Below are 9,233 nucleotides of genomic sequence, written 5' to 3'. Positions count from 1 at the left end.
GTGCTATTTTGTGAAGTGCACCAGTCCCTCCTGCAGCAAAGCACCACCATAACATGGTGCTGCCACCCCCGTGCTTCAAGGTTGGGATGGTGTTCTTCGACTTGCAAGCAACCCCCTTTTTATTCCAAACATAACGACGGTCATTACGGCCAAACAGTTCTATTTTTGTTTCATCAGACCAGAGGACATTCTCCAAAAAGTACGATCTTTGTTCTCATGTGCAGTTGCAAACCGTAGTCTGCCTTCGATACTTCTGTACCTGTCTCCTCCAGCATCTTCACAAAGTCCTTTGCTGTTGTTCTGGGATTGATTTGCACTTTTCGCATGAAAGTATGTTCATCTCTAGGAGACAGAATGCATCTCCTTCCTAAGCGGTGTGATGGCTGCGTGGTCCCATGGTGTTTATACTTGCATACTATTGTTTGTACAGATGAACGTGGTACCTTCAAGGGATTGGAAATTGCTCCCAAGGTTGAACCAGACTCGTGGAGGTCTACAATTCTTTTCTGAGGTCTTGGCTGATTTCTTTTGATTTTCTCAAGATGTCAAGCAAAGAGGCACTGAGTTTGAAGGTAGGCCATGAAATACATCCACAGGTACACTTCCAATTGACTCAAATGATGTCAATTAGCCTATCAGAAGCTTCTAAAGCCATGACATCATTTTCTGGAATTTTCCAAGCTGTTTAATGGCACGGACAACTTAGTGTATGTAAACTTCTGACCCACTGGAATTGTGATACAGTGAATTATAAGTGAAATAATCTGTCGGTAAACAATTGTTGCACAAAGTAGATGTCCTAACCGACTTGCCAAAACTATAATTTGTTAACAAGACATTTGTGGAGTGGTTGAAAAATGATTCCAACCTAAGTGTATGTAAACTTCCTGACTTCAACTGTATCTCAACACAATCCATATTGGATTTCTATTTGCCCTATATTTTTCAACTCTGCTGTGATGTTTCACAAAAGTTCTGAACCGTTCTATTCTCATAGTTTCTACAAACTTTAAATTGAAAATAAACATTTTTGCTAAAAGTATTATTATATTATTGATTGAATGACTATGACTTTTCAGATCACCCAGTAGTGCTATCTGCAGAGTTTGCTCCAGGTAAATATTTCATTTCTTCCACCATTCCTGGACCTGTGACCAAAGACAAGCTACATATTGACAGTACCAAAACAAATGATCCAGTGATTATGTCTCTTTGCAGCAAAATCTGCAGAGCTGGGCAGGTTGTATCCTCCATATAAATAACATTCTATTTATCACATGAATTTTGTATAATATTTCAAATTGCAAAATGTTCAGATTTGAATTGAGCGTTATTTTTTATATCAGTTCATAAACCATGTGCCATGGAATCGGTACGTCAAAAATCTTTGCCCAATTTTTTGGCCAATTTTTTTGCAATCAATATGGCACAGCTGTCCATTTTTTTATCCTTAACTTAAGGATCGGCCCCCTTTAAAAAAAAATGTATCCTAAAATGACATACCCAAATCTAACTGCCTGTAACTCAGGCCCCGAAACAAGGATATGCATATTCTTGATTCCATTTCAAAGGAAACACTTTGAAGTTTGTGGAAATGTGAAAGGAATGTAGGAGAATATAACACATTAGATCTGGTAAAAGATAATACAAAGAAAAAAATATATATATATTTTGTATCATCATCTTTGAAATGCCAGAGAAAGGTCATAATGTATTATTCCAACCCAGGTGCAATTTAGAAATTGGCCACTAGATGACAGCAGTGTATGTGCAACGTTTTAGACTGATCCAATGAACCATTGCTTTTCTGTTCAACATTTTCTATCTGGACTGCCTAAATGTGCCTAATTTGTTTATTAATAACTTTTCAAGTTCAAAACGGTGCACTCTCCTCAAACAATAGCATGGTATTATTTCACTGTAATAGCTACTGTAAATTGGACATTGGAGTTAGATTAACAAGAATTTAAGCTTTCTGCCAATATCAAATATGTCCTGGGAAATGTTCTTGTTACTTACAACCTCATGCTAATCACATTAGCCAACGTTAGCTCAACCGTCCCGTGGGGTCCCACCAATCCTGAAGAAGTTCGAAATGGGTATACTTTTTTATTTATCACAATTTTCTTTAACCAATTATTGTCTTAATGCAGGGCGAACAGACAAGTTCCTTACTTTTCCCCCTTCCATTTTTGCAGTAATGCTGCAATTAGTTGGCTGTAATTTTGTCTATAGCAGACATTTCCATATGTTTTTGTTAGCTGCATGTGTGGCATATCTCCAGCAGTCCTATTTATGATATAATTTATGAAGACTATACCTTTTTGTTTTTTTTCTTCTAAAAAGCATGTTTTTTTTAATCAATAAGTATATTTAAGTTTAACCACAATATGTGTTGTATTATTTGTTCTGTCTCTTCTGGTGGATTAAAATGAAATTGCAACCAACTTTCTATGGCTTGTTTTAAAAATAGCGATATTTTGGAGATTATTTCCTTTTCAAATAACTGAAAGTGACAGGTTGTAATCTGAATAAAGGGAAAAAGGCCATTCTTGAACAAAGGATGAGACATTCTTACTAATTTGCTAGAGAACCAGTTTGGATTTATGTATAACTTTTGTATGACTGAAGCATTTAATGAGAGGTCTGCTTTAATATTTAATAATCACCCCCCCCCAAAAACAAAATCATATTCATTAAATAAATAGGCCCGTTTAATTTTGTCTGGCTTTCCGTTCCAAATATAATTGAATATTCGCTAAGTGTAGGCAAGACCATAAGCAAACAGGTAAACTGGGATATGACTAATGAGTTAATCAGGGTGATTTTTCCATAAATAGACAGGTATTTACCTTTCCATGGTAGCAAGATAATATCTATTTTTGCAAACGTTCTAATAAAATGTTTTGGAATGAGATCATTTCTTTCTTTCTGGATATGTATACAGAGTACATCCCCACCCGACCATTTTATTGGTAAACTACACGGCAATGTAAAAACTGTATTTTTTTGTGATCCAACATGTAATATAGTACAGTAATCATAATTTGGCTTTACTCAGAGGAGGTTGTGGAGGCTGTGAAGGCTTTGGAGGCTGTGGAGGGATACTAATTGTGGATTATAAAGAAAATATGAATCATCAGTGTACAATGACACCTGCATTTCTAATCCCTTGAAATTATTGTTGGATATGATTTTAACAGCTAAAATTTCACAACCATAATAAATAGATATGTATATAGTGGACAACCTTGTTTTACTCCTCTTGACAGTTTAAAACATTCTGAAAAGTAGCCATTATTTACTATTTTACACCGAGGGTTACAATTCATGATTTTACCCCTTCTATAAGAGATTCTCCAAAACTGAAATGTTCCAGGCATTTGTATATAAACCCCAGTCGTCAGCTATGAATAGCAGGCCTGGTGTCCCTGATTTTCCACAGTGTCTATTGTTTCCAGTACTTGCCTTATATTATCTTGAATGTATCGTCCATGTAAAAAACCTGTCTGATTAGAATGAATAATGTCTGACAATACCTTTTTAATTATATACGCCATACATTTTGCTCAAATTTTTGCATCACAACACTGAAGTATAAGGGGCCTCCAATTTTTTTAATGGACCAATTGTATGGATTTGTTTTCTATTAAAATTTTAAAATTAACAGCCTTCTTGACACAATTAAGGCCTTTCAGTTCGGGAAAAATACAGGGTTAAGGAGGTATACCAAACTTTTGTTGATATACTAGGAGGATCGTTATCGGCATGTTTTAACCACTCCTATGTACATTGTAGATTATCAGACAATTAACAAGAAGGTCTGATTTCATTATTACTGAAAAAGGATACATGTGGGAAATATTTCCCACATGTATCCTTTTTCAGTAATAATGAAATCAGACCTTCTTATTAATTGTGTCAAGAAGAGCTGTTAATTTTACAATTTTAATAGAAAACAAATCCATACAATTGGCTTCAGTTAGAGGAGATGGAGGAGACTGAAACTAAAACAAATCCTTAAGGTACTTTGCTTCCTCTTTCAAAACATAATTTGGTGAATCATGGGTGACTCCGTCATTTGTAAGTTTCATAAAACATTTTTGTGTAGCATTTATTTCTATGTTAAAGATTTTTTTTTAAATGATTTGGTGTATTTTTCTCCATATTCCATCCAGTTTGCTTTATTTAAAAAATATATATTGCACTTGATCTTTCTTGAACAAGTTCCTAGGTCAGGATTTTTAAGCCTCCATATATCCAATTGTTCCAATATGTCCATGACATTCATGATTTCCTTAAGAGCATGAGGGTGATAGTTTGTAGTGTGATTTCCTTTATGGTCCATTGAGGTATTTAAAACAGTATTATAATCTCCCGCCATAAGAATAGAGTATTGTAATGCTTGTAGGGTTGATAATGTATTATATATATTTTCAAAGAAGCATGGATCATCATTATTTGGTCCGTAAAGGTTAATGAGCTATATCTGTTTATGGTCCAATAACATAATTTAAAATCATCCATCTTGAATCTAGCTATTAGTTTGTCCATCCTTATTCTAATCCCATGTCATTATTTTGTTTCAATTTTATTTTTCGTTATTGTTAATGACACCAGCTTTAGATGTTCCTCTCTTCTTATGATTATGCATGGCAAGTTAAGTTAAGTCAATCATTAATGTGTGGGGATGTACTTCAAATGCATGATTGTTGCAATCAGTAAAATGTCTCATTAAAGAATTGAATAAATAAGTAAATTGTTTTATAACTGATTACAAGCGACATATCTCATGTTTTTGTGCTGAGTTGAGGGTTTGATCCAAGTCCCGTGCGGTAGTTTGTATGTTTCATGCTTTTCATTTTATTGTTTGTTTGGTTTCTACAACAACTCTTATAGCACCAAGCAATAACAACACTATAAAAACTGCATTCAGAACTGTACTTTCTTTTTTTAAGTACAGTGGTCATTGTGGGCTCATATAAAGCGTAATCAAATGGTTCACGTACAATGTCAGTACATGGGTGAAATGAAAGACATTGTGGGTGGAACAGAGTGTGTATGCTAGGCCTCAGCTGCAGGCAGCCAAATACCCCATTGCATCGTGGGGGCCAACAGTAGTCATGTGCCCTCAATACTTTGTCATTGCTTGTGTGCAAAGCTGAATCAACAGATATAGAGGAACAAGAAATTGAACAATGTCAAACAATGTATGATCCATGACACTTCAAGAATGAGCAGCATCTGCATATAATAACAAAAAAAGTGTGATAAAAACCCAATGTTTGACGTACACCATTTAAATAATAATATCCCAACAGAAAAAACATAAATGCATATTGCTACCAAAATGTGAAGTGTAATTTGGGGTTATCTAGAAGCGCTAATGACTGGGGGTAGAGGGCCTAACATAGTGTTGCCTGAGCTTTACCCTGAAGGCTGTGGATTCTGTGGGGCTGCTTTGAACTGTCACCATTGAGCTTGTGGCGCAAAGATCATAAACCAGTAAAACATCAGAGTACAGGATGTCTGAGAGTGACTAACCACATTGGAGCCCCCCTCTTCTCCTCTCCTCTCCTCTCCACACTGACTGGCCTGAATTGAACACAATCTTATCTAACTGAGGAGGACATGCCTGGGCTGGTCAGGCTCATGGCTTGGCTAAAAACAGTCCTGCACTTCTTATAAATCATGATTTGCAGCCACCAGGTTAGAACGTAATAAACACATTTCAAATCACACTCTCTCAGTATTGGTCAATTAAATCTTACACAACAATCATCTTATAAGCAATTCAAACTAGTTTTTCTAACTGAAAATCAACTAAAACACATGTAAAAAAAAAAAATATATATATATATGGTAACATAGTTGTTTTGTGCATACTCTCCACACAAGTGAAAGTTATCCTAAACTTTTCATAGTCTATTCAATGCACAAGTGAAACATTACCTAAACTTTCCTTACTAATCCAAGAGAGAGAGAGAGAACGAGAGAGAGAGAATGAGAGAGAAAGAGAGAAAGAGAGGAGTGTGACCTGCAGTCATATAATCCGTCAACATTTGTCCCAGTCTGTAGACTAAACACGCTATCATTACACACAGCCTTACACAGAGCTTAGGGGCCCTGGAGGGATTCTCAAGACATGTTTATTAGCCCAAGACTCAGTGTACACAAGTCGTCGGCTGTACATTACAGTAAACACCATTTTTTTTATGCTGATTTATAATTAGGGAACACAGCAGGCACAGCTTAGGGGGAAGACAACAGGTGACGTGACAATGTAGTTAGGACATGATTGCTCTCCGATGATCTTACCACCTCCCACTTCCCTCTCTGGATTCCCTTCCCCTGGCTAGAGCTGAAGGTTGTACAGGAACAGGAACCTCGGTATGTTTTCTTTGTGAATTCCAACAGTGTCTCACTGTACGAGTGGTGATGCAGGCCTACTACTCTAGCGCAATTCCCTCAAGGGTATGGGTGTGTTTACTCTTTGTGATTTTACATTTGACAGTGTAGGTTGCCTCTGTGACATTATATATTAAGAAATATATGGGTGACTCCTGAGTGGCTGGCCTCTGAGCTGAGAGAGTGTTTTGCAAGGACAAGTGAAAACAGGATGCAAAGCCAAGCTTGGCCCTTGATTGTGCTTGTGTGCTCCGTGCGACAAACATTCCAGGGAGTGCTTAGCGTCAGCTGTTTACATTCATGACAAGATACTCCAGTCTCAAGTATCTGCTAAGCATCAGGACCTTGAGAGAGGGGCAACATCACGGAGGTCAACAGAGAATCGGACACCCTGGAGATACATTTGCATTGAGTCGAGAATGTTAGACAACAACATGGCAATAATGAGTCTCTGTTCTTGGGCCAAACCGATCCTTCTAATTGTGAGAGGTTCCTCTGTTATTTGGAGTGAGAGGAAAACACTGTCTAATGGTTTGTGAGTAATTCAACCACAGGTAGTGACAAACACTACAATTAATGTTCGGCAGCTGGTATGGCCTGTTTTAGAACCATCTCACATATTGAAAGAACTAAATGGGACAAAGTAATGTGAAGAACCCCTTATTTATGTAAAAGTAAGGCCTTTTGTTTAGTACTTGTGTATACGGAGTCAATTAATAAAATAAAGTGTCACATGAAAAGGGTCTGAATTGTCTGAACTGAGGCAGCATGGGTAACGTACTACAGTACTAACACTGTCCCTATCGGTGCATATCAGCAGTTTCCATAGGCATGAATACCCTAAGAGAACTATCTCCCTGAGACTCATTCAATCAGATTACCATTAAATGACTCCACTGTATTGGCCTGAAAACCATTCACAAAACACACAGCAATAAACACTCCGCCCTTTGAATAATATAGGATCATTTGCGCCTGTGTGTGCCACCGAAACGACTGTTTTCTCTCCCACCTCCACCCCGTCCATTGTGAATCCATCAGATAGAGGCTGACAGAAGCACCCACCTGTCTGGAGGCTGTGCAGAGGAGATGGATCCTGTGCATTTTGAGCAACAGATAACCCCTAGTGAGGGTTCGTATTGATCCAACGCTCCACTGCTTCTTTGTGAGAGCAGCAGCTCTTTCAGATAAAAATGGGGGAATTATTTTTTCTCTTGAAAAAAAAAAGCTTTCACTGTTCCTACACGAAAAACATTCACTTAATTTAACACTCCATTGCTTTTGAATATAAATCATTGTGGTTGTCTCCCTCCTGTACACGAATGAGACATATAAACATTATCATCTGACTTTAGGCATTAGAAATCATGTAGTGAGAAAACAGCTTGATACATTTCTAACTCTAACTATTTTTTTCCTCAACATTTGAAATAATCTATGGAAAAAAACACACTAGCAGCACACTTTAGGATGTATCCCTATCCTTTCCCGATAGCTTTTACTGATCATTATGCTATTTGTCACTGTTGCCAGGTCGAAGTCACTGGCACCAGTCTCCCTGCCTATATAGTATCTCACTGAGCCACGCATGGCGCTGATGGCGCTCCCAGGGATCTAGGATAGCCCCTGCCTGGGCTGACTGACTCTGCATTGTTGGAAAATGACCAGTAAGTAAGCATCTCACTGTTAGTCAACACCTGTTGTTTATGAAGCATGTGACAAATACAATTTTATTTGATTGATTTCATCTCATTCACAGCCAATAATGAGCCACACTAATGAGCAGGCCCGGCCGGCCGCCCTGCATGCTTCCATTAAGCAGTGCTGTGATTCATGCTCGGTTCTGCAGGAAATCATCATGCCCAATGCATTGTGGGTCCAGAGATGAACTGATTAAGTATTTTTATGGTATCAGGGAGATTGGATCTATCTCTCTCATTGTAAAGTACATGTGGTCTACTTGAATTCATATTGAACATGTTATATCATATTTAAAACCTTGTTTTCGTGTGGGTTTTCACAACCTCTGTTATTCATTTATTCAGCTGTATACTAATCAATTGGAAGTGTATCTGCTGATCACTACCAAATACTATTTAATAATGTATACTAATCAATTGGAAGTACATCTGCTGATCACTAACAAATACTATTTAATAATAGGCCTAGCCCACAGATTGCACTGGATAAGGCTGTTTTTATGGCTATACGTCAATTTCATGCTCTTAATGCATTCAAAACATCAGGGTAAGATTCAATGTTGTGTATATAACCAAAAGTTCAAATGAAGACATCCTGGAAAGAATACCTGTGATACATCTATGTGCGTCAGCCTCTTGAGGCTCTACCCAGTAGTGTATATCTGATAAGGCTTAATCAGCACAGGGTTGTCATGATAAAGCATTTCATCAGTATCTCTGTCTCAAAGAAGAGCCTCACTGTCTGCTCCAAGGATGGGAAATGAAGACTCTCTCTCTCTGTCTCGCTCTCTCTTTCTCAAGTCTGAATCAGTAGACACCTCATAAGTCTCAGGCAAAGGCACGGGTGGGGGAGGGTCTCAAAAGGGTAAGTGATTGCCCTCTAGGGGACAAGGGAAAAAAGCAGTCGAGCCTTATCGTCCCCAGCCTCCAATAGCACTGCTGGCTGCCACCCAGAGCCCAGAGCCCGTCGACGGGGGTGCAGCCTTAGCCGAGCACTAGCAGGGAGGGAGACCCACGCTGTAGTACTGCTGCCTCTTGTCACAGCAAACTCAGCAGGGAGGGAGGGAGGGAGCCCATGAGCTGCACATCCTAATGTTGGTGTCAGAGGATGGGGTTGGTGCATGC

This window comes from Oncorhynchus nerka, linkage group LG18, assembly GCF_034236695.1.
Source record: "Oncorhynchus nerka isolate Pitt River linkage group LG18, Oner_Uvic_2.0, whole genome shotgun sequence".
In the NCBI taxonomy this organism is placed as follows: domain Eukaryota; kingdom Metazoa; phylum Chordata; class Actinopteri; order Salmoniformes; family Salmonidae; genus Oncorhynchus; species Oncorhynchus nerka.
The sequence above is the reverse complement of the archived record's forward strand: the minus strand, read 5'-3'. Positions refer to the sequence as shown.